At 39.8% G+C, this 24,477-nt stretch overlaps 1 protein-coding gene across 1 annotated transcript in view; it reads right to left on the bottom strand.

Annotated features, from left to right (window-relative positions):
- LOC132377906 (metabotropic glutamate receptor 7-like) overlaps nucleotides 1–24,477 on the bottom strand; it is a 781,248-nt gene that overhangs the window by 551,479 nt on the left and 205,292 nt on the right. The window lies entirely within an intron of this gene.

Raw genomic sequence — 24,477 nt, 5'->3', positions numbered from 1 at the left:
CACTCGTGAACCAATTAAATGAACTGAGCAGTCTGATAACAAAAGTGCAAAACGTTGATTCATCAATAGTTCGGGGCAAGTGTTAAAAGTGTAATGTTGTGCTTGCAAGATAAATCAGTAAGTACAGTCCAGAATGCTGCACTTCATGGATTAGCAAATTAAAAATGAGATCAGTAGGTAATGCGACTACGCAATCCATGCAAGAATAGAAGAGAAAGTTTCAATTGGATAAATACGAACTAGATATAGGTATCATCAAAGGGCAGAGAGTGACTTATGGAAATGCACATCTGAAGAGTAGAAACAGCAAACTATTGAAATGGAAGATTAGTGCACACAACAATAGATATTCTGCATGAATACTTTCACAAGGGAAGAAATCAGTATGCACCCTCTCAAAACACACATCACTCAGTAAAATCAATGCTGTAATTGAAAAGGGTATCATGAGTGGACTTAAAAAAAAATCAGAAACCAATAAATTCACAAGGATATTTAAAATCCATTACAGAGAGCATGAAGAGACAAGGAATGAGATTTGTGACATGCTGGCTATCATTTTCAGGGAGTCAATGGATGCTGAAAAGGCAACTGTGAATCTGAGATATAGATATGGTGCACATAATAAAATAGAAAATCAGAACTGACAGAAACAATTATGGACATTATTAATTTTAATTCAATGGCGCGTAAAGTAATGGAATTGATTACTTAAACTCAAAAGTACTCAATCCATCAGTATTCTGATTAAAACAATCAGCATGGATTTTGAAGAGAGGGAATTCCTGACCAATCAATTCTCTCAATGTCTTCTGAAGTTTTGGCAACCCAAGTAGACCCAAGAAAAATGGAGGGTTATGGGGTAGTGTGGGTTTAGTACTTTTTTTTAAGGACCATATGGGTCAGCACAACATGGAGGGCTGAAGGGCCTGTACTGTACTGTAGTATTTTATGGTTCTATGGTAGACTATGAGAAACCTAACAAGGTATGCTTTGACTCCTAAAGGCTTTTGATGCGATTCGGATATTACGATTTCTAAACAGTATGCTATGGACACATGATATTGCTAGAATGATATATTTATGGAAAAATCTAATAAAGAAATGAGATGGAGGGGAGGATGGGAGGTTAGGCAAGGGGAAATAAAATGGGGGGAGACACAAGTTGAGCATAAATTTTGATACTGATACATTGAACTGAATGATAAATAACTGCACACATTCACAAGTGCAGGCATGGATTCAACCACAGTGATCTATAGTAATATTTATGTTCCAACATGGCATTCTCCCACTTCATGTCGTCTCCTCTTATCACCACAGCCCTTCATCTATTGATCATACATTCCTCTAAATATACCTAGTGTTTGAATTAATTTAAACATGTAACATTCACATCTGTATCACAGGCTCCAAGTAACATCAGCAGCTTGGTCTCGTCCTTCCCTTTCCTTTGTTATTGTAATGGGAAGAGCATTAAGAGGATATACATCATGAGTTGATGACAAGATTGCAGGATGCATGGATGGTTAAATCTGCCAGTTATTACATCCTTTAAATTTCTTATCACACCCTATTAACACAATGTTTCCTCCATTTATTGTTAAGAACAACTGCATACAAGGAGAAGTTATGAATCTCCTCTCTTCCTCCATAGCTTGTCAAATTAGAGCAGTTATTTCAAAGCCATTCTGCTTTTGAACACTCAAACAAAACATACATCAGACTGCAACACACACAAAATGCTGATGGAACACAGCAGGCCAGGCAGCATCTATAGGGAGAAGCGATGTCGATGTTTCGGGCCAAGACCCTTCGTCAGGACTAACCAAAAGGAAAGATAGTAAGAGATTTGAAAGTAGTGGGGGGAGGGGGGAAATGCGAAATGACAGGAGAAGACCGGAGGGGGTGGGATGAAGCTAAGAGCTGGAAAGGTAATTGGCAAAAGTGATACAGAGCTGAAGAAGGGAAAGGATCATGAGACGGGAGGCCTCAAGAGAAAGAAAGGAGTGGGGGGGAGCACCAGAGGGAGATGGAGATCAGGCAAACAACTAAATATGTCAGGGATGGGGTAAGAAGAGGAGGAGGTGCATTAATGGAAAATAGAGAAATCAATGTTCATGCCATCAGGTTGGTGGCTACCCAGCTGATATATAAGGTGTTGTTCCTCCAACCTGAGTTTGGATTCATTTTGACAATAGAGGAGGCCATGGATAGACATATCAGAATGGGAATGGGATGTGGAATTAAAATGCGTGGCCACTGGGAGATCCTGCTTTTTCTGGCGGACCGAGCATTGGTGCTCAACGAAACGGTCTCCCAGTCTGTGTTGGGTCTCACCAATATATAAAAGGCCACACCGGGAGCACTGGATGCAGTACACCACACCAGCCGACTCACAGGTGAAGTGTCGCCTCACCTGGAAGGACTGTCTGGGGCCTTGAATGGTGGTGAAGGAGGAAGTGTAAGAGCAGGTGTAGCACTTGTTCCATTTACAAGGATAAGTGCCAGGAAGGAGATCGGTAGGAAGGAGATCAGTGGGAAGGGATGGGGGGGGGAAACGAGTGGACAAGGGAGTCGCGTAGGGAGCGATCCCTGCGAAAAGCAGAAGGGGGGGGAGCGAAAAATGTGTTTGGTCGTGGGATCCCGTTGGAGGTGGCGGAAGTTACGGAGAATTATACGTTGGACCTGGAGGCTGGTGGGGTGGTAGATAAGGACAAGGGGAACCCTATCCCGAGTGGGGTGGCAGGTGGATAGGGTGAGGGCAGATGTGCAGGAAATGGGGGAGATGCGTTTGAGAGCAGAGTTAATGGTGGACGAAGGGAAGCCCCTTTGTTTAAAAAAGGAAGACATCTCCTTTGTCCTGGAATGTAAAGCCTCATCCTGAGAGCAGATGCGGTGGAGACAGAGGAATTGTGAGAAGGGGATAGCCTTTTTGCAAGAGACAGGGTGGGAAGAGGAATAGTCCAGGTAGCTGTGAGAGTCTGTAGGCTTATAGTAGATATCAGTAGATAAGCCGTCTCCAGAGATGGAGACAGAAAGATCAAGAAAGGAGAGGGAGGTGTTGGAAATGGACCAGGTAAATTTGAGGGCAGGGTGAAAGTTGGAGGCAAAGTTAATGAAGTCGACGAGCTCAGCATGCGTGCAGGAGGCAGCGCCAATGCAGTCGGCGATGTAGCAAAGGAAAAGAGGGGAATGGATACCAGTATAGACTTGGAACATGGACTGTTCCACAAAGCCAACAAAAAGGCAGGCATAACTGGGACCCATACGGGTGCCCATTGTTACACCCTTGGTTTGGATGAAGTGGGAGAAGCCAAAGGAGAAATTGTTGAGAGTAAGAACTAATTCCGCTAGACGGAGGAGAGTGGTGGTAGAGGGGAATTGGTTAGGTCTGGAATCCAAAAAAAAGCGAAGATCTTCGAGACCATGTGGGGGATGGAGGTATATAGGGACTGGACGTCCATGGTGAAAATAAGAAGGTGAGGGCCAGGGAACTTAAAATCATTGAAAAAATTCAAAGCATGAGATGTGTCATGAACATAGGTGGGAAGAAATTGAATGGGGGGGGGGATAAGACAGTGTCAAGGTATGCAGAAATGAGTTCAGTGGGGCAGGAGCAAGCTGAGACAATAGGTCTATCTGGACAGGTAGGTTTGTGGATCTTGGGTAGGAGGTAGAAACGGGAAGTGCGGGGTGTGGGAACTATGAGGTTGGTGGCAGTGGATGGGAGATCCCCAAAGCTGATAAGTTTGGTGATGGTATAGGAGACAATGGCCTGGTGCTCCTTAGTGGGGTCATGATCAAGGGGTAAATAAGAGGAGCTATCAGAGTTGTCGCTGTGCCTTGGCCAAGTAGAGGTCAGTACTCCAGACAACAACAGCTCCCCCCTTATCAGCAGGTTTTATAGTGAGGTTGGGATTGGTGCGGAGGGAGCGGAGAGCAGAGCGTTCAGAAGGAGTGAGGTTGGAATTGGAACAGGGTGTGGTGAAGTCAAGACGGTTGATGTCCCGTCGGCAATTAGCAATAAATCAGACTACTGTTTATCTATTGCAGCTTGCCATTCAAAATTATCATCCCTCAGCACAAATAGCCAAGCTTCAAAACCTGGGCTTCTTACCTCCCTCTGCTACCGGATCATTCAGTTCCTTATTGGGGAAACCAGCTGTGCGGATCAATAACATATCCTCCTTGCTGACTGTCAACACAGGCAGATGTGTGTTTCGCCCACTGCTCTACTCTCTCTACACTCATGACTGTAGATAAGCACAGCTCATACACCAATTGACAGTGGCAGAGTCTCTGATGGCAACGAGGAATGTTAGAGGAGTCAGGTAGATCCGGTGGTTGAGTATTGTCACAACAGCAACATCCACACCTAACCATTTAGGAACAGATTCTTTCTCTATGCTGTTAAATTTCTGAACAGTCCATGAACACATGAACACTACCTTATTATGTGTTTTGCAGTATTTATTTTTGTAACTCATAGATTTTTGTGTTTGTATGCAATGCAACAAATTTCTACAAAATACATTAGAGAGTTATGGAGAAGGGAGTGTGGAAGCCTGACTTTGGGTTGGTCACAGAGGGAGCAATGGAAATGGCAATACATTAGTGGCTGTAGATAAGCATTCAGAATCAGAATTAGGTTTAATATCACTGGCGTACATCGTACAATTTGTTGTTCTGTAGCAGCAGTATGGTGTAATATATAAAAAGTATAACAAATTACAATTAAAAATAAAAACATAAAAATTAAATTAAATAAATAGTGCAAAAACATGGGCTGGCTCATTGTCAGCTCAGAAATGTAATGGTGGAGGGGGAAGAAGCTGTTCTCAAAGCATTGAATGTGCCTTCAGGCTCCTGTACCTCTGCTCTAATGAGAAGAGAACATGTCCTGGGTGATGGGGTTCCTTAATGATGGATGCTGCCTTTTTGAGGCATTGCCTTTTGAAGATACTGGGGCTGCCAGTGCCCATGATGAAGCTGGCTGAGTTTGCAACTCTTTATATGATCTTGTTGAGCATCCCCTTCATACCAGTTGGTGATGCAACCAGTTAGAATGCCCTTCATAGTACATTTAATAGAAATTTGCGTGAATAAGTATTATAGCATGTTTTTATTGCAGAAATATTTCTAGTTTCCAACTTTCTGCACATCAGCAATTGCTGAAACAAGCAAAAATATTGAACAGCCTTCATGAAGTAGACACTGTGGTGCCTGTTGACAGCATGGGGTTAGAATCAAACTTCAAAGAATGCAGCAAATCAGGACAGATAAGGGACAGGCTGTTCCAGTTTCCTGTGAACCACATCACAGGAACCAACCTCCACTCCATGGTTTGTCTATAATCTTTGCTACTTTAATAAAGCATAATCAAAGGCCCCAGCATCCCCAGATATTATTGGTCAGATTCCAGCGAGGCATTTGCACCAATATTGAGGAGACTTTCAGATCATTGTACTTTAGGAAAAGCTGCAAACAGCATTGTTTAATCGATGTGACAGGAGACTGTTCAAAGCATACAATATTCAATGGAAAAGTTATAAAAATATATCACAGTTTTAGATATCATGAGACACTGCAAAATAAATAGATGCCCAGATCCAGTCCTCCTTCATTCCAAGCAGTGACTTGTGTTGTGTCTTACACTTCCTTAAGACTACCTGGCTGAGGTATTGAAATTGGAATTGATTACCGACTGAAATATCATTGACCTGCAGTATTGATTCTTTCCACATTCTTGCCTCACCTGCTGGGCGTTCTCAGTTTTTTCTATTTGTATTTCAGTTTTCCATCATCTGAAAGTCTCCTCATCAGGAGACCATTGTCAGTACAGATGGATAACATCATCCACCCTCTACACTCATGACTGTGCAGCTGAGCACAGCTCAGACACCATCTATAAATTCACCAATGATACAACTGTTATTGGCAGAATCTCAGATGGTGATGAGGAGGCGTAAAGGAGTGAGATAGACCAGCTGATTGAGTGGTGTCAAAATAACAATCTTGAATGCAGCATCAGTAAGATCAAGGAATTGATTGTGAATTTCAAGAAGTGAAAGTTGAAAGGACATACACTAGCCCTCATCAGGGGGTCAGCAGTGGAAAGGGTAAGTAGCTTCAATTTCATGTTATATAAGAAACAAATGAGAAAATCTGCAGATTCTGGAAAGCCAAGCAGCACACACAAAATGCTGGAGGAACTGATAGTCCAGGCATCATCTATGGAAAAGTGTATAGTCAACGTTGCAGGCCGAGATGCTTCATCAGGACTGGAGAAAAATAAATGAGGAGCCTGAGTTAGAAGGTGGGGAGAGGAGAGGAAGAAACACAGGTGATAGATGAAACTTGTGTGTGGGGGGGGGGGGGGAAGAGCTGAAGTATAGACTTAGGAAATTGATTGGTGAAAGGGGGAAGGGCTGGAGAAGGGGGAATCAAATAGAAGAGGACAGAAGGCCTGGGGAAATGATGGGCAGGTAATGAGATAAGGTGAGAAAGGGAAATGGGAAAAGGGAATGGGGAATATTGAAGGAGAGGGTCATTACCAGAAGTTTGAGAAGGAGATTTCCATGTCATCAGGTTGCAGGCTACCCAGACGGAACCTAAGGTGTCGCTCCTCCAACCCGAGTGTGGTCTCATCACAACAGAAGAGGAAGTCATGGAATGACACGCTGGAATGGGAATGGGAAGTGTAATTAAAATGGATGGCCACCTGGAGATCCTGCTTTAACCCCACTTTCTAACTCTGACTCCTCTTCTTTTCTTCTCCAATCCTGAAGGATCTCATCCGGAAACATTGACTATACACTTCTTCACAGATGCTCCCTGGCCTGTTGAGTTCCTCCAGCATTTTGTGTGCGTTGTATGTTATATAAGACTTTTCCGATGGTTCCACCTCTGCCAAGCTGTAGGGAGCACCTTCTGTTTTACAGATAACCACGATTGCAGTATGGCTTTGGGGTTGAAGTGCACTTACACAGAATGTGCTTTAATTTGTTACACAGCATTTTGTTGACAGAAGTTGTGCTAATAAAGCACTACTTGTATGTATAATCTATATTTTCATTTATATTTATCATTATTATTGTTATGAGCAGAGAGACAACTTCTGCCGGAAGTAAATTCCTTGTATGTGTACAGGTACTTGGTGATTAAAGTCTGATTCTGATAATAAAACATTGCAGAAGTGGACGGTGTTCTGTTCACTGATTCCGATGGCCCTTCTCTTCAGGAAATTAAATTTCCCTTTACGCCAAGCACAGTTCTCGTAAGAATTTCCTTTTGACACATTTACATAAGTCCAAATTGGCTCAGATACAAATTAGGTTTCTGTGGCTTTAATAATTCACTGAATGGGAACTGAATTTCCAGTGGCACATTCTAAGATGCTGCAAAATCAATCTGAAGCAAATGAGGCCTCAAAATCCAAAACATATATTTTGGTAGGGAGCCTAGGGGGAAAGAAGTAAGGGTTAAAAGTAATAACCAAGCAATGGTTCCATTTGTCTTTCCCCACTAATCTCCCTCTCAGCACTTATCCCTGCAAGTGGCCAAAGCGCTACACGTGCCCTTCCAGTTCCTCCCTCATTCAGGACCCCAAACAGTCCTTCCAGGTGCAGCAACACTTCACCTGAAAATCTACTGGGGTGGTTTATTGTGTCCAGTGCTCTTGATGTGGCCTCCTCTATACTGGTGAGATCTGTCATAAATTGAGGGACCACTTCATTGAGCATCTCTGGTCCATCCATCAAAAGCGGAACGACCCAGTGGCCAAACATTTTAATTCTGATTCCTATTCCTATTTTGACAGGTCAGTCATGACCTCCTCTTATGCCAAGGTAAGGTCACCCTCAGGGTGGAGGAGTAACACCTTATATTCCATCTGGGTAGGATCCAATCCGATGGCATGAATAGTGACTTCTCCTTCCACTAAAAAAATACTTTCCTCCCCTCCCCTCTTCTTATATACCCCACTCTGGCCTCTTACCTCTTCTCACCTGCCTATCACATCTAACTGTGATTCTCCTCCTTCCCTTTCTCCAATAGTCCACTCTCCTTTCCTATCAGATTCCTTCCTTTCCAGCCTGTTATCTTTCCTACTCACCTGGCTTCACCTAACAGCTTCCAGCTATTCTTCTTTCACTGCCCCAACCTTTTAGCTCTGGCATCTTCCCTCTTCCTCTCCAGTCCAGAAGAAGGGTCGTGGCCTGAAATGTTGACTGTTTAATTACTTCCAGATGCTGCCTGACCTGATGAGTTCCTCCAGTATTTTGTGTCCGATACAGTGATCTGATCAAGATCAATAAGCTCATCAGTCAAGAACTGTGAAGTGTCTCTGCAGAAGTGCAGTATTACTGACTGCTACTATAGTGTTCACTCAAGCAATCACATCACAACTTTGGAATACTTACCCAGGATGGATCCTAGCTTAAATATTTCCCATATGAAGGATGAATTGAGGGCTGCACTACAGTGCTGTTGGCTGGTGCCAACTGCTGCAATGAGATTGTGTGGTCAATCTGCTTCCATGTTGCAGGAAGTAAATGAGCAAAGGAGAAATATAAGAAACATATTGAACTGGGCAATTGTATTTCCATACAGTATTTCCATAGAATTTCCTGAAGGCCATGCTACAGGATGAAAAAAGACCTTCAACACCATGGCAGCAGAATAGTGCAGGTGGTAGAGCTGCTGATTCACAGCATCTGAGACCCGGGTTCAATACTGACCTTGGGTATTGTTTCTGTAGAACTTGAACTTCCTCCCCATCTCAAACACGTGTGAGTGGAGCAATTGATCACTGAAACTTGTCCTTAGTGTACAGGTGAGTTGAGGAGAACGTGGGAAGGTTATCAAATTGGATTAACGTAGAATTAGAGTAAATGGATGGTTGATGATCTCTGGAGACGTAGTGGGTCAAATTCTGTGCTGCATCCCTTTATGGCACTATGACTGTTGAACACCCTTGACCTCAATGACACTGATATGGATAATGTTAGCCAGTTAAATGATTTCTGCATCTTAATCTCTTGGAAGCCCAACAAACAGGCAAAATAGCAGCCACTCATGCCTGCTCTTCTCGTCTGTTAACCTGAAATCTCCCGCTTCTCTTGTGTAGAGCATCAACAAAATCTGAACTCTAGACTTGCCATCTCCACCTCTTGTCAAATCAATGATCATCTACCTTTCCATCAGCCTCACAGGCAGCAAGCTCCAGATCATTATCACTTACTGCATAAAGAAGGATTTCATTCATATCACCCCTTGGCCTCTTGCGTGATACTATGTACTTGACTGATTAGTTAATGGGAAAGTGTTTCATTTAGATCTAACTTAACTAATCCTCTTACAATATTCTACACCAGAGATGGCCAACCTTTTACATTCCATGTGTCAATTTTTTCACGCCCAAGTTCAGATGCAAGTTTTTCACGCATGAGTTCTACATTAACATATTTTTACAAGAATTGAATGGGTGTACAAGGGTTGTATGGCGTATCTGAACTCGTAAGTGGAAATGTTGACGCATGGAATGTAAAAGGTTGGCCACCCCTGTTCTACACCTTTGTTAAATGAGTTTAGTCCATTAGTCCAAGGAAAAGAATTCCAATTTGTCTAACATAACAACAGTCTGCAGTCATCGCAAGTAGTTGGTTGATTGGCTGAGATGTTACAAGATTTAAAAAGAATTCAGGGTCTTTTGGAACTTTTTGGCAGGCTGCAATCATAATGAATGCTTGGCCACTTGGCAAATGTCAATGAAAAGAAGCAAGCTGTAAGTGGGGCAGCCATCGTAGGAGTGGACAGTGTTAGAGTGTTCAACCTTTGCTGAACATGACTGCACGAGAACAGCTTAAGCAAACACAGGCAGAGGCTCTGTTAAGTCTTTCTTTCTCTTCCTTTACCTATTAGCACATAGCTAGTGTGCTGAGAATGAGTCCAGAATTAGTGGTATGTTTTTTTACACAAGCTTCTGGAGACCTTCATTCTCCCTGATAATTACACGTGCTTCAAGCTGCACGTGTTAGGGAAGAGGAGCTGCATCTCGTAAGGGAAAATGAGAACGTGATAGATAAAGGCTACAAGGAGGCAGTCACCCCTGCATTGCAGAAAGCATGTACCTGGTGAATTTTCAGAAGTGGGAAAGGAAGTAGGCCACGAGAACAGAGAGGCCCTGTGGCTGTTTCTCTTCATAAAATGCCTATCACTTTGAATACTTGATGCACCATCAATAACTCACTCTGAGACGTAAGGCGAGATATCGGCTTTTATTGTCCAGACAGGCACACGTAGTTCAGCACAATACTATTGTAGGGGGTGGACAGCTAAGGGGAAGCCACAATGAGTCTGGCTCTGTGGCTCAGAAGGGAAGTGGAGACAGCGGAGTGCAGTAGTTATAGGGGATTCCATAATTAGAGGAGCTGATATGAGACTTTGGGAATGTAAAAGAGACACCCAGGTGGTAATGCTGTTTCCCAGGAATCAGGCTCAGGGATTCTAAAGGGGGAGGGGGAGCAGCCATAAGTCATGGTACAGAGATATAGGTAGGAAAAGGGAGGAGGCAGAAAGATAAAAATCAGGAATGCCAGGCTAGTAATCTCTGGATTGCTGTCTGTGCGACTCACCAGTGAGGGTAAGAATAGGATGATTTGGCAGATGAATACATGGCTGAGGAATTGGTGCAGGGGGAATTCGGGGTTATTGGGATTTCTTCTAGGGAACATATGACCTGCTCAAAAAGGACGGGTCAGTACTGAACATGAGGGGGACTAATATACTTGTCAGCATGTTTGCTAGAGCTGCTGAAGAGGGTTTAAGGCTGAGGATAGGGAAGTTGGCGTACATGTAGAAGCAGTATGTAGTGAGACGGTCTGAAAACAGTCAGATGATAAGAGGAAAATTGTAGTCAAGGTGATGAATACAGGACTGAAGGTGTTATATTTGAATGCACACATTATAATGAATATTGTAGATGATTTTGTAGCACAGTTAGAGATTGGCAGCTATGATATTGCAGGGATCACTGAGTCGTCACTGAAATAAGATCATAGTTAGGAGCTTAATATCCACGGATATGTATTGTATGGAAAGGACAGGCAGGTAGGCAGAGGGGGCGAGGTGGCTCTGTTGGTAAACATTGAAACAAATCCTTAGAAAGAGGTGACATAGGATGAAATGATGTAGAATGCTTATGGGAAAGAAAATGCAAGTGTAAAAAGACCCTGATGGGAGTTATACACAGGTCTCTGAACAGTAGCCAGGATGTGGGATACAAGTTACCACAGGAGATAGAAAAGGCAGTTAAAAATGACAATGTTATGACACTCATAGTGGATTTCAATACGCAGGCAGATTGGGAAAATCAGGTTGGTGCTGCATCCTAAGAGAGCGGATTTATGGAAAGCTTATGAGATGACGTTTTAGATCAGCTTGTGGTTGAGCCCACTAGGTTAAGACAGTTCTGGTTTGGATATTATGTAATGAACTAGATTTGATCAAGAACTTAAGGTAAAGGTACCCTTAGGAGACAGTTTCTCATAATCTGTTAGAATTCACCCTGCAATTTGAGAAGGAAAAGCTAAAATGAGATGTATAGTATTAGACTAGGATAAAGGGAATTATAGAAACATCAGAGAGTAGGTGGCAAAAATTGATTGTTGAGGACACTATCAGAACAGCAATGGCTGGAGCTTCTGAGGGTAATTCTGTAGGCACAGGCTAGGCACAGTACTGTGCAAAAATCTTAAGCACACACATATTTTATATATATATATATATATATATACACACACACATACTCAGAATATATAGCATTTTTGTACAGTACTGCAGTGATTTTATGTACTGCTGCTGCTAAAAAAAAATGAATTTCATGACATGTGAGTGATGATAAATCTGATTATGATATGGGTCTCTGTGGTGGACTGTAAGTGGGAAGGGGGCACAGAGCAGGAAGCATGAGAGGGACATTCTGCAACGATCAATAAACCAATTATTTTGAACAAAATGACCTTGCATGACGTCCTGATGTCTCAGGGCTGGGTACGTCTGCACCCGCACCACCTCTGTCCCTGGCACTTCTTTACTGCCGCCTGTTCCACACACCTCCTGCAGTGCTCCACCCTTACTGCTCCCAAAATTCTTTGCTCCCACCAGATTTGCAAACTCATTCTCTGCTTCATGTCGACAAATACAATACTATGTAAAAGTATTGAGCACCCTAGTCTAAGACTTTAGCACAGTACTGTACATCCCAAAGTTGAAGTATTCTAAAGGGAGGATAACAAGGGATGTCAAACACAGCATAAAAGGGAAAGATGGGACATATAATATAACAAAAATTAGTGGGAAGTTGGAGGATTGAGAAGCTTTAAAAAAATCAGTAGAAATCAAGTAAAAAAGCTATAAGGAAAGAAATGATGAAATATGAAGCAAATACCATTAATTTTTCATATATATGAAGAGTAAAAGACGGGTGAGAGTAGAGACCAGACCACTGAAAAATGATACTGGAGAGGAAAAGTGGGTGATAAAGAAATGGCGGATGAACTTAAGAGGTATTTTCCATCAGAATTCACAGTGGAAGACATTAGCATTATGCCAAATTTTCTAGAGTGTCGGGACAGAAGTGAGTGTAGTTACTATTACTGTGAAGGTGCTTAGGAAGCTGAAAGGTCTGAAGGTAGGTAAGTCACCTGGACCAGAAGAACTACACCTTTACATTCTGAAAGAGGTATCTATAGATTATGAAGGCATTAGTCATGATCTTTCAGGAATCACTGGATTTTGGGATGCTTCAAGAGGACTGAAGAATTGCAAATGTCAGTCCACTGTTCAAGAAGAGAGGGAGGCAGAAGGAAGGAAATTATATGTGATGCACCATCAATAACTCTCTGAGACGTGAGGCGAGATATAGGATTTTATTGGCTGGAAGAAGGAACAAGCAGCAACTGACCACCACACTACATCCTGGAGACGGAGGGCAGGGCTCAGGCTCCAATCACCTTTATACCGGGGTCTGTGGGAGGAGCCACAGGAGCAGTCAGCGGGGGAACGTGTCCAGACAGGTATATGTCGTTCACCACAATATATTAGACTTCAGTGGTTGGGAAAATGTTGGAGTTCATTGTTAGGGATGAGGTTTCAGGGTAAATGGAGGCACATGATAAAGTAGGCCAAACTTACCATGGTTTCCTTAAGGGGAAACTTTGCCTGAAAAACAATTGTTGGAATTCTTTAGGAAATAACAAGCAGGATAGACAAGGAGAGTCAGTGGATGTTGCTTACTAGATTTTCAGAAAGCCTTTGCCAAGGTGCCACACATGAGGCTGCTTAACAAGATAAGAGCCTATGGCATTACAGGAAAGATACTGGCATGGAAAGAAGATGGCTGACTGGGTGGAAGCAAAATAAAGGGGACCTTTTCTGGTTAGCTGCCTGTGACTAGTGATGTTCCGCAGGGGTCGGTGTTGAAACTGCACCTTTCTCTGCGATAGGATAATGATTTCGAAGATGCAATCATTAGTTTTGTGCCTAAGTTTGTGGATGATATGAGGATAGGTGGAGGGGCAGGTAATGTTGAGGAAGCAGAGAGTCTAAAGAAGGACATAGTAAGATTGGGAGAATAGGCAAAGAAGTAACAGATATAATATAATGTAGGGAAGTGTATGGTCATGCACTTTGATTGAAGGAATAAAGACAGGCTATTTTCAAAATCAGGAGGAAATTCAAAAATTGGAGGTGCAAAGGGACTTGGGAGTTCTTGTGCAGAATCTCCTTGCAGGTTGAATCTGTAGTAAGGAAGGCACATGTAATGTCAACATTCTTTTTGAGAGGAGTAGAATATAGAAGCAAGGAGGTAATGCTGAGGATTTATAAGGCATTGGTCAGACCATCCTTGAAGTATTAGGCCTTTTATCTAAGTATTGGGCATCTTATCTTGAAGTGGTTCAAGAGGAAGTTCATAAGAAAGATTCTGAGAATAGAAGGATTAATGTACAAATACATTTGATAACTCTAGGCCTGTACTAGCTGGAGTTAAGAAAAATGAGTAGGGATTTCAATGAATTCTATTGAATAATGAAAGCTATATGGAGTGGGTGTACAGAGGATTTTTCCCTCACACTTAAGACTTTCTGACATCATTTTAAAAGACAAGTTAGAGGCCCTGTTTTGTGCAGTATAAATGCATTTGTACATTTTATTTCTGAGAGCAAATACTTCAGTTTTCCCGTGACCCTTCTACCAGAGAGGTGGTCATGTGTGCATCAAGTGAAACAAGGTGATTAAGTTGTGCTGCCATCTGTGAGCAACCAGCCTGCAGACTGTCACATGTTGGCATATAATTAATGGGCACCAAGAAAAAAATACCTGAGGTTGACCTTGAAGCTGTCTTGCCGCAATGGAGGGGGGAGTGGTCAGTGAGACCAGGAATATTGCAAGCTCCATTCACTTGGTAATGCAAAGTCAGCTCATCTGAGGAAACTTCTGTTTCTCATATCTTATTGCAAATAGTATGCCAATGCAAACACTGTTAGGAACTAACTATCAAGGAAAGAGTACCACAAAATAAGGAGGACAGCATTTTAACATCAATTTACCATGCCACGATGTCAGAATTGATATGTTTGAACACAAATACAGTATGGCAAATATCCAGATTGAGATATAGCACACAGATTCTATTTGCGTCATCACACCTATGGTGCCTCTTATTTGATGCACAGCATGTCTTGCACAGGATTTAACATCTCCAAGTATGATATTGTATATTTAGCTTTCCATTTTTTAAAATCAGTGAATAAAAACACAGAATAATATAAATTATATAGGAGAGAACGACATCATTTGGCCCATTGTGCTTTTAGATGATCTGTACAATTAATCCCAATCCCTTGCTTTTTACCCTTATTATCTAAATCATTGCATTTTCAAGTACACAAGGGTGATTGATAAGTTCATGGCCTACAGTAGAAGGAGATGAGTTATACAGCTCTCCTTACATGCACATGCAGTTCAACTCTTTGAGCGATTACTCAGAAAGTTGGAAGTTAATAACTCATCTCCTTCTACCATAGGCCACAAACTTATCAATCACCCCGATGATTCATTAACTTCAAACTTTCTGCATAATCACTCAAAGAGTTGAACTGCACGTGCATGTAAGGAGAGCTGTATAACTCAACTCCTTCTACCTTAGGCCATGAACTTATCAATCAACCCTCACAAATCAAATACTCTTTCAAATATCACTATTTAAACCATGTTCACAATTCTTCAGTCACTGAATTCCTGTTCATAACAATCTGATTAGATGTTAAAATGAAATGTTAAATGTTAAGTACAGTATTACTCCAAATAAATTGGAAAAGATTCTATTTAAGTCTCGGTCAAACTTGATTGCAAACCCTTCTGACGCCATGTTAAGAGAGGATTGTCATGAAAAGCAGACACTGCACAGAGTCCAGTTACAAGCAGGATTTCTCATTAATCAAGAAAGTAAAAGCAGATAAAAAAAAAATAAACCCAAATGTTAAATTATCACTGATGTTTCATTTCTATATGTGTTCTTTGTGTTCCATTCTTGGTCATTGAAGTAAAATTACAAATTAGTTCTTCATTTAATGGCTAAAGTAAGGCAAAACAGTAGAACTCATCCCCATTGTTGTCTTATTGCCAAAATAACAACCAATAGACTGATCTTTTTACCTAAATTACTGATGTACATCACAAAGACTGATCACTGTTGAACTCCCTTTATAACTAGTATCCACACAAAACCACTTCCATTAATGGAAGTCCTCTGTCAGCAGTCAATCCCATATCCAACATGGGGTTTTTCCCATCAATCCAGCTCTTATTTTTAAATACACTAGGTCCCAAAATAATGATGATCAATGTAGTATATGTACACTTTCTTGAGGTGAATAGAAAACTGGAAGAGTTAAGGAAAATGTTAAGTATAACAGAGCTCAATAATTTTGATAAAACTGATACTTTTTTAAAGGTAGCAAAGTGCAATTCCAAGAGACTTAAACTCAGCATTGATTAAGCATTTTGGCTTTCACTCAGAAGTATCCAAGATTAATCAAAGGATTTTATTTAAACTGTGATTTTAGGACATTTTTGGACAGTAAATTGACATCAGGCATTTGACAGAAATGCACAGTGATATATCACTTTTACTCTATTAAAACAAACTGGAGAAATAGAGAAGCACAAACAAATTTTTAAAGTTGATAGATGGGATAGATAGGTTATTTTTATAATAGTTCATAATCTTATGTGATTCTCAAACAATTTACAATAAATGAAATGATTTTGAAGAGTAGGTATGGATGAATTGGAGGAAATGCAAGAGATATTTTGCACCAACCAAGACACACAAACCTACAAATGATCTGTTTTAATGATACAGTCTGAAAGATGAATACAGACCAGTATGCTGTCAAAATTTCCCTCCATCATCCAAATGTTTCACTTGTCTGCTGCAGGAAGCAAACAATTCACCTTGATATCTATTTGTTGGCATTGCTCTGAATTACCAGTCCTGAATAAGTGAAGCCACATAGAGAGGATTTAAACTTTTAATATGCTTACCCAGAATGCCACCACAAAAGCAAAGTTATTCTGGAAGTCATTTAAAGTCATGTGAATTTAAACATTCTTGCAGGATAATGTCTATCAATTGATAAATCAATTAAGAAGTGTTTTGACAGTCATTTTAAGCTAACTCACTACATCACACTAAGGTTCAATCATCAACAAAGGGTATTTTAAATGTTAAGAGGCAACCTTATAAATTACCCCTCCAAATCATAGGGAACAAAAACGCTGCTTAGTGTTTACAAAAATTATGTGAGATCATCCTGGAAAACTCTGACAAAGGGATAAGTTAGTGAGGCTGGGATCAACATGAAACCCATTTCCTTTGCACTTATTTAGTACAAGCCATATGCCACAGCATGGCCTAGTGGATAAGGCATCGGACTAGTAATCTGAAGGTCACTGGTTCAAGCCTCAGATGAGGCAGCGTGTTTGTGTCCTTGAGCAAGGTACTTAACAACACATTGCTCTGCGATGACACTAGTCATCGGGTCTTTGGGTCCTAGTGCCCTTCCCTTGGAGAGGGGAAGGCTTGCAGCATGGGCAACGGCCGGTCTCCCATACAACCCTGCCCAGGCCTGCGCCCTGGAAACCTTCCAAGGCGCAAATCCATGGTCTCTCGAGACGAATGGATGCCCATGCCACTGAAATAATTCAAAAAGTTCTAACTATAAAACAATTGGATCATAATGAGAGATGGAAATTTCCATAAAGATTGAGGGATGAGCAATTGTTTAAGTTTTAAAGGCTATTTGAAGCCTTGCACTGGAGCTATACTCTGATGAGGGAGAAGATGAAAATGATTTGAATGACAAGTAATGACCCAGATTTAGTTCATCTTACAAAGAAGATCATCTTACAAAGAGAAGCCCAGCTCCACTCGACTTTATTAGCAGCTGGATGAAGAATAGAATGTTAGAACTAAAGTATAAATTTTGAAGTCACTTCTAAAGAAAGTGTAAAGGAAATTGACCAGAAAAAATTGGCTCCTTCATTAATACATAAAGCTACAAAGTGGAAAATATCCAAGGAATTCTGGAACGTAATGTCATTTAGAGCAGTGTTGTCAGCAATCCAACTCAGGGCAGTATCAAGCAGAAACATAAAATTACTGAAATACAGAAACTGTAGCAGGACAACAATAAAAATCAATGAAGGCATACTGAAACCAATAGAGATGTAAAGAATTTCAAGGGATCTTCAACAAAAATATTTTGTGATTATGTTAAAATTGTGGGATAGAGGAAATGTGAACCCTTTTATGATGAACGCAAGCAAGACTACAATCTAGAACATGAAAAGGGCAGATGAAGTAAATATCTTTCACAGAAGACGCAAAAATATTAACAGTATATGTAAATCCAAATCTATTTAGAGATGTCATTTTGTGGGTTTATACACATAAAAAAGTTACTTGCAGAGAAATGATGAAGTAAAATGTGCAAGTATTTATGGCCAAATGTTGTGTGCAGAAAAATACTGCAGACAAGCAGATTTAGCCGTAAGTTCCCAGTGTTATTCTCTGGGTTTAGAAATAATGGGTTTTCACTAGGGAGTGAAAATGCTTAAGGGAACAGGGAAAGAGAACTTGGGTAACTGTAGATTTACTGTTGTTATATTAATTGCGGTGAAAATACCCCACGCTACAGCCAGAAATAAGTTGGTGAGCACTTAAGTAAGGAACTCTTCAGTGGTGGACACAGATCATCTCTGGTTTGCAACCTGAAGCATGTAAATGAAAAGCAAATATTGAAATCAATGAAGATACAGTATACAGTCACTGCAAAGAAATTTCTTGACTTCTTTGCCTGAGTATGGCTTGGTCCATGAAGATAGGGACCTCTGAATGGGTGTAGAGGAAAAGATGCCAATGGGCAGGGCATTTGGTTTTCCCTCCAGGAGCTGAATGAAGAAAATTTGATCAGGCTCCAGCCTAACATGTCATATCACCCCTCTCTGCAAACCATTCAAGAAATGCCTCTGGTCTGAGCAATAAAACTAAGTCGATCACAACGTATCGTTATTGTTTAGTTTGAGGTATATATATCAAGGCAAAATCTGCATAGTGAAAACTTCAAAATGGCTACCGAAAAGCGAGAGAAGTTTTTTTTTAGTAATGTCGGCATTTCTGTCTGAAAGGTAATGGGAATTTCTTTCTCAGATACAATTCCATCCGCAATCAAGTTGCCCAGAGGGAGGCCTCAGTGGGTTAAGCATCTTGATCTGTCTGCAAAAAATGAAATCATTTCTAATACAAGTCACTAACTCTGTCTTACAATGTACAAACAATTGGCAAATTACCTGAACTCATAGCACATACTGTACTAAACTGATTACTATCACATGGATCTCTGCAGAGAACAATTTATTTATATATTTATTTTTTTAGTTTGCTGATTTTTTTCCCTCTCTACTGCAACAGAGAGGACAAAATATCAGTACACTGCATTCCTGTTTTTTGAAAAGAATGTTGTCAATGGTGCTTGATATCTCAAAAGCAGTTAGACGCCTTGATTTTTTGCTAGAAGTATCTGTGGAATTAATGCAACACGCTCTGCAGTTCATTTGACAAAGAAAGCATACAGTTGATGGCATTGATTTTTTACCATCACACATTGAAAGTCCACATGGTTATATCTGATCTGCAGCAGGAAACTGAAGGGAGGAAGGAGCCGGTAGGGAACATAACCCTGTTTGCACAAGGATGGTGACTTGTCAACATATAGTGAACAGCAACTGGAAAACTGGGTAGTGCAGCAGACTTGATCAACACCAGTTTGAAATTACTGAAGTGAAATTCACTGGCTGTGAAATGCTTTGTGACAGCTCAAGCGTATGGGAAGTTTTCAGTTTGATATTTTCTCATTTTTTTCTTTTCAATATGGATCAATTAGCATTAATTCAACCATCAATCATGATGTTGTCCAAGTAACAACCACTGTATTGTCCATAGTGTTACAGATCACAGTATTACTAAATCAATAACATTAAGTTAAACACCACCAGCCGCACTAACATCTCTACTCAAAAACATTTATAATGAACATTTGCATCTACCAAACTGAATACTAGCTACATATTAGAAATGCTTTGTTCATTTTGGCAAAGAGAACCAGCACACTCTTGCCAAATGAAATGATCAAAATTTACAAGAAACTAAACACACCGAGTGACTAAACTGAGAAATTATTTTTAAATTACTCACAAATCCCACCATTACAAACCCTTGTCACAACATGCCCAAGCTTAATAGCAACATCACAATATTTACAGTATTTAGAAAACTGACCAATAAGTGTTCAACAAACTGATCAAAGCATTATCACCACACTTCTACAATCACATTTTAAACAACCTGTGCGGAGCTTGGTTATCTGGGCAATGGCAAGATCATATGTATCATATTTACACCTGGCTAGATTAAATGATCTGATAAAGCATTTGAGCCTAGATCAGCATTTAATCCAGATGAGCATAAATTACTCCATTTAAATACAGCTGAATGACATGTTTTCCCTTATAATACCTATGGCAACGTGGGGCTAATTATAGAATAAGTTAGGCCCATATTGGGTACGAATTAGTCATAGTTAAGTTTTATTTTTATATCTTAGCAGATGTTTTAATGTATTAGCATAATGTATATTAACTTTTATCCTAAATAACAGTTAATGTAATCAAGGATTTCAGGAGTAGATGGCTGTTCTCTCACCATTACTGGTTGATCAGATTTTTCAATATGAAATACCAACACTTGCATTAGACTCCATTATGTAGGTAAAACCATCTCATTGTAACTTGCATCTATACATAGCAACAAGATTGCCAGGGGATCACACCTATATCTGATCCTCCACACATCATATATTATGGAATCCTGTACCACATTCACAGGAACTAAAATCTCATGCTAAATTTATTGACCAACAGGGAAATAACCAAAATTAATTTCTCTCATTCCTAGAAAGTACCAACACTTGTATTAGACTCCATTATGTTGGTTAATCAAATTAATAAGTTTTAAAAAAATATTTATTCATGTTTCAGATTTTGGGTGTCATGAGCAAGTCCAACATTTACTGCTTTTCCTTCATTGCCACCTTAGAAGGTGAGTTTCCTTCTTTAATGACTACAATCCTTCTGATAAAGGTACACCCATAGTGCTGATGGGAAAGACATTACAGGATTTAGACCAATAAACATTAAAGGGCCATTGATGCACCTCAGTTAAATGATCGAAATGTCTTGTATCAAGGAAACCTTCTTTCTACTGTGAAAATGTTATGAAACTGCAGGCGCTGGCAATCCAATAGAACAGTAAATGCAGGTCAAGCAACAACGTAAAAAGCATTCTTCTGCTGATTTTCTCCTCAGATACATACATACCCTGGCAATTTGCACACAAAGCTACTTTGCAAAAAAGCAGAGAGCAGCATAGAATTGTTAAAGTTGTATTAACCAAAATTACTGGACCCAAGATCACATGAAATTGTATGTTTACTACATTGCAAAATCACCATCTTCAGGCTATCATTCATTTAATCTTGAATAAAGATAATTACTTCAGTATCATAAATGAAAATTTTACACCCAATCAAATAATGCTCAGTCAGTACTTTTATGTGAACTCCAATGGTTCAAGATTGCAGGTCACTAGTTCGTTAAGTAGTCATACCGTATGCTGTTTGTGTTAGCTTGTTAAATTACTCAATATCCACATTCCAGTTTAGTTTAACTGTGATTTTAACTGAAAATTGATAGAAATGTAATTGACATGAAATGAAACCATAAACAATCCTCTCGACTCCTAAAGCAACTCCCTCTGTGTTACAAATGACAAACACTAGTAAAATGTTGGTATTGGTCTGATTTTGCTGAATGCTTCAGAAATTCGGATAAAAGAGCAAGCTTTCCAAGAGTGCCATCTTTAAAGGCATTGCAGTGGAATCTGATTATGATGGGCACTAAGTATTCTGTGATTGTGTTAATATTTTCAACCTGTCCACTGTCTCCCAGCAAGTCAAGGCATTTCTAGACAAAGCACTCCATAAAGTCTGAGTCGATGAATTAGTTGATCTCAGTTAGGACGTTAACTTTTCTCTATATTTGCTGGGGTGGGATGCCTAAATTTCAAATGCTGCATGATTACACTGGCTGTTAACGCATTCAAGGGTGATGATTGTGCCCACCAAATGCTGGATCACTAGCTGAAGGGACTTGTATATGAGGGATCACCATACAAAACCATGCAGAAGTACTTTAATAGATTATTCCATTCAAAACAAGTTACGGAAAAAGCAAAAGATCTGCAGATTCAGGATATCTGAAATATAAACAGAATGAGCAAGAAATACTCAGCAAGTCGGGCAGCATCTGTGGCTAGCGAAACAGGTCAATGATCTTTCACTAGAATTAGGAAGAAGTAACAGGACGAAGAGGAGAGAGTAAAGGATGTACTTGTGCTAAGGTGAAGATCACAATAGACTGAGGAGCTTAAGTGGTGTTGCATGTGTCTTGGTTTGAAGTTTTTCCAACACCCCCCAACAATCTTTTCTATAATTAGTAAATAATTTACATTCTGTGTGTCATTGGGATCTACGTGTCTGTGATGCTGCTGAAAGCATGTTTCCTTTGTAACTGTACCTCTTTGTACTTGTGCATATGACAATAAAGATAACTTGAACTAGGGTGGCTGAGAGAGGGTGGGAAGGTTTCTTAAGTTTCAGTTTATCTCTTCAGGGATGCAAATAAAAGAAGATAAATAAGAATAGAGGAGAGGAAAGACATTTTGCTTTCCTCATTTATAGCAATGAATTTTTACCTCTGGCTAAGTTTGGTCAAAAAGTCATCAACCTGAAACATAAACCTTTTTTTCTCTCCACTGATGCCACCCAACTTATTGAGCATTCCTGGCCTCTTCGGTCGTGGGATAAGTTACTTTTATTTGACTCATCTATTCAGAAATTCAAGGGAATCAATCACTTATTCACACAAGTTCATTATTATTGACCTGGTTCATTGAAAGAATTATCCATTTATTCACATTTCCTGGTTCTAACCTCAAGACCCATTAATTTTTCCTGCCTGCTTCAAGCATTTACTCAATTCCCTTCTGGAATTTATCATTGAAACTGCTCCACTACATTTTCAGGCCACGTTTTACACATTGATTCAAATTGTGCCAGCAAATAGCTTTCTTCACCTTGTTATTTTGTCTGCCAATTTTCTTAGTCATGCTTCTAACATTTCTTTCTTAAAAATGTTGAATTTCATTATCACATCTCCTCTTAAAACTTTACAGTCTTGGGAAAATATGTACATTTCTTTAGTCTCTATTCGTAATTTAAGTCGCTCAACAGCATCGGCAATGTCATGTAAATTAATTAGCTGACCAATTTTTTCAACTGTCATTTACTGTGAATATAATTATTAGATAGAAGGAATCATTCTTTTTCCTTGTTATGCAAAAAAGAAAGTGTTAAGTTTCAATTATTTCTTCAAATACAAATTCCTTTCAAAGTTTGTCTCCATTAAATAAATCATTAAGTGTAGTAAATTCATTGTAAATATCATACTGATTAAAGAGTAGATTTGAGAATCAATATGGAATTTTGCATTACGGATTACAGGTACATTTCATATCTAATTTAATGAAATAGCAATTGATTCAAAAAGCAGACACTGGAAGGATTCACAACTCATCATTTCCAATTTGATCTAAACACACTCAATTCTCCTAGTTAATTATACGTACTTAAGGTGATACAATGCTTTTCAAAGAGTTTTAAGTTTTATACCAGATGCTTCTGATTTGACATGACTAGGGCAAAACTGGCTTGTTGCAACTTACTGTAACAAATAGTGTTGATTGCTACTTCACTATTCCATTGTTAGGTAAAAACTCTCAAGAGGCACAGGCAAAATTCTGAGCACCAAATTGTACATGACAATAGATTATTTGCCCTAATCACAATGGCAATAATTGATCTCATGGGAAAATAACTATACTCCTGAAAAGAAGTGAAGAAACATTATTTTGGCCATTCTGCATGTAATCTCTCAAAATAAATTATTTCTAGTATTGTAGTGAGTCTTTATATTGAAAACAAATCCCATGCCTTCTGACTCCTAGGAATTTCTGAGCAAGGTCTGAACTAATGTGCATCTTAATATTGCCTTTCACTCACCCCACCACTGGTAGCACTGTGTTCTGAATTTGACACACTTCTACCAGAATTTTCATGGTCACTATTTTACTCTGCGGTCATGCTCTGCTCTCAAAGACATTTTCAGTATTTTCTGACCATTTTCTGCTATGGATTTATTAGATTCAATATTATCTCCATTTATCACTTGTACATATCAAATTGTACTTTCCAAAGTTATCACGCATTGTTGTCTGAATAAACCACAACACCAATACTCAATTCACAAATGAGATTCAACAGAAGTGTTCAGCTTAATGTACAGTTTGTAATTGTCAACCTGAAATGCTAATGATATTGAATCTCAGAGACACTCACTCTACCGTGCAGTACAGACAAGTTGTGACAGGGTAATGACAGGACTGGGGTCTTGATAAATGGGCAAAACCTACCACCAGATTAAGGTGTGGGGATACAGATATTGCCCCCAGTGCTTATGTAGCTGTGTGTTCAGTTCAAAGTAAATGGACAGGAAGTACACCAGGCACCACCTATATACTCATCTCCATACTACTCCCTAACTTCATACACAATTCTAACCACCCCCACACTCAATCAAAATCTTATGCTCCACTGAGATTGGAAGTGTCACCTCAAGTGACAGGGGTATTGAGTTGGGTCTAAAAGGCAGCTTTGCAGCTGAGTCTGTCTGTTC

This window comes from Hypanus sabinus, chromosome 19 (assembly GCF_030144855.1).
Source record: "Hypanus sabinus isolate sHypSab1 chromosome 19, sHypSab1.hap1, whole genome shotgun sequence".
Taxonomy (NCBI): Eukaryota; Metazoa; Chordata; class Chondrichthyes; order Myliobatiformes; family Dasyatidae; genus Hypanus; species Hypanus sabinus.
This window is presented reverse-complemented; position numbering and strand designations above follow the sequence as displayed.